The 2,500-nt window shown below is 39.6% G+C and overlaps 1 protein-coding gene across 1 annotated transcript in view; it reads left to right on the plus strand.

The window, feature by feature from the left end:
* Window positions 1-2,500, plus strand: part of LOC311289102 (protein PHTF2) — a 33,025-nt gene that overhangs the window by 17,549 nt on the left and 12,976 nt on the right. The gene's annotated exons all lie outside the window — the stretch shown is intronic.

A 2,500-nucleotide genomic window follows, 5' to 3' on the forward strand; every position in this document is an offset into this window, starting at 1 on the left:
CTCACTCACAAGTCAAGTCTCCTTCATTTATACAGCACTTTAAACAATATAGATTGTTCCAAAGCAGCTTTACAGTGATAACAGGAGATTGCAGTAACAGAGATTGTTTAGGCTTTACAGCAGATTTAGAATAAAGTTATTGTCCAGATAAAGTTAATTTTGATTGATTCACTTCCGTCGCAATGATCATTAGTTATTAACTTAGGGGGCGCTGACACGACTCCGCTCTAACAGAAAACTCTTTAAGTTCTTTCTGCGCAAACTCTCAACATACTACTTGTCTGGCCTTAAAATTAATAATACAGAATTTGTATCGCTTCCATGTAGCCACACGAACGAATTATCCCGACAACGCTTTATCTGTAGAGAGGTTAAAGAGAGGGAAGACTGTTCCAAAGTTTTTGGTGCTAAATAGGAGAAGGATCTACCGCCAGCAGTCGATTTAGATATTCTAGGTAGGGATGTCCCGATACCACTTTTTGCAGAACGAGTCCGATACCGATACTGTAACCGATACCTGAATTTTCACTGCATTTGTCATTTTTAAATGTATTAGTAGATAAACCAAAAGATTATAAATCATATTAGTTGGCTTAATTTGTTCATCAAATATATATATTTCTTTCAGTTATTTTCATGCTTAATTAAGCCTGCTAAAATGCATATGAGCTTCTGTAAGCCTACTGTCACTGTTCATTCTATTGCTCTATCATATTTTATCTTTCATTTAATAGCACAGCACATATTTAGAGCTGCTTCAGCAGGGCTCAGTGCTGAGGATCGGGTCAGTGGTTCAAATGTTTGTCAAAACCAGTGAAATATCAATTATTTAATCCAATTTTGATACTACAACAAAACCTACCAGCCTAATTAATGTGAATTTAAAACAAGTAAGCAGTCAGTAACAAAATAAAAACAAACAATTGAATTACAAATAGGACAAATAAATACAATAGAACAAAGAAAGGCTACAAATGAAATAAACAGTGTTTTTAGAGTTTTTCAGGTAGATCTAACAGGTACAGAAATTTGAATAAAGTAATCAAATGTGAAAAAAGCATATTCATTACTGTATGAATTATATATAGATGGATATTTAGATGGGTAGCCTATTTAGTCCAGAGCAGTGAGTATTTATTTGTCCTTTGTTTGATTAACATTAAAACACAGAAGCAGGTTTATCAAACTGCTGCCCCTTTAAGACCGAACGCACGGACCGCATTTGAACATGCTACGTTCATTTGAGATATAACCGACTTTGTTTACTATAGGATACTCGCCAAGATGGGCGTTATTACATAGTTGTGTGTGAATTCGTCCGTACAAGCGCAAGACGTGAAAGACAATTTAATTCAGTAGGCTATTCGCGCGCTGAGACGCTGCTTTGAGGGGCGCGCGCTTCGGATGTTTGCATTCATGAAACTTCTTGACCTCTGCACACGTCCTGTAATAATGTAGGGAACCACTCGTTATACTTCAGTCAGGTAACAGTTCATGTTTTACTTTACTTACATATACGATTTAGTTTTCATCCAAATAACATGTGCTGAGTGAACGATCAGCAATCAAGAGCATTCAACAGAAGTGCGCTTCTCGCTCTCTGTCTCTCTCTCTGCCTCTCTCTCTCTCTCGTCAGTTAACGTTAATATAATAAGCTAAAGCTACATGCCTCCTCGTTTAATTTCGTTGCCATTGACATCGGACTGAACAAACTTTCCACTGTTGTCTGTTTAAAGGGATGTGCTCGACCAGCTCGTGCGTCTATGACTCAGTTCACCTCGACAAAGCACTCGCGGCGGCCAGTTTCGTTTCGCAAAATGTACGTGGTATCGGCGAATTTTTATGAGTACGAGTATATGAGGACAGTATCGGCCCGATCCCCGATGCCAGTATCGGTATCGGGCCATCCCTAATTCTAGGTATTATCAACTGGCTGGAATTCTGAGATCGCAATAGACGTGGAGGACTATAATGCGTTAAGAGCTCGCTCAAGTACTGCGGAGCTAAACCATTTAGAGCTTATGCAATGTTTAATAGGGAGCCAATGCAGTGTTGACAGAACCGGGCTAATATGGTCATACTTCCTGGTTCTGGTAAGAACTCGAGCTGCTGCGTTTTGGACCAGCTGTAGTTTGTTTATTAAGCGTGCAGGGCAACCACCCAGTAGAGCATTACAATAATCTAGCCTTGAGGTCATGCACGCATGAACTAACTGCTCCGCATTTGTCATTGAGAGAATATGGCGTAATTTAGATATATTTTTAAGATGTAAGAATGCGGTTTTACAGATACTAGACACGTGACTTTCAAATGAAAGACTGGTATCAAAGAGCTGCCGTAGATTTCGCGACGAAGACTTGTTAGACCGTATTCAGTGTTTCCCAGCCCTGCTCCTGAAGGACCCCCAACACACTGCATGTGTTCTTCGTCTCCCTAATCAAACACACCTGATCCAACGCATCAGCTCATTAGAAGAAACTCTAGGACCTGAAATGGGTCA

This window comes from Rutilus rutilus (genome assembly GCF_951802725.1).
Source record: "Rutilus rutilus genome assembly, chromosome: 4".
Lineage (NCBI taxonomy): Eukaryota > Metazoa > Chordata > Actinopteri > Cypriniformes > Leuciscidae > Rutilus > Rutilus rutilus.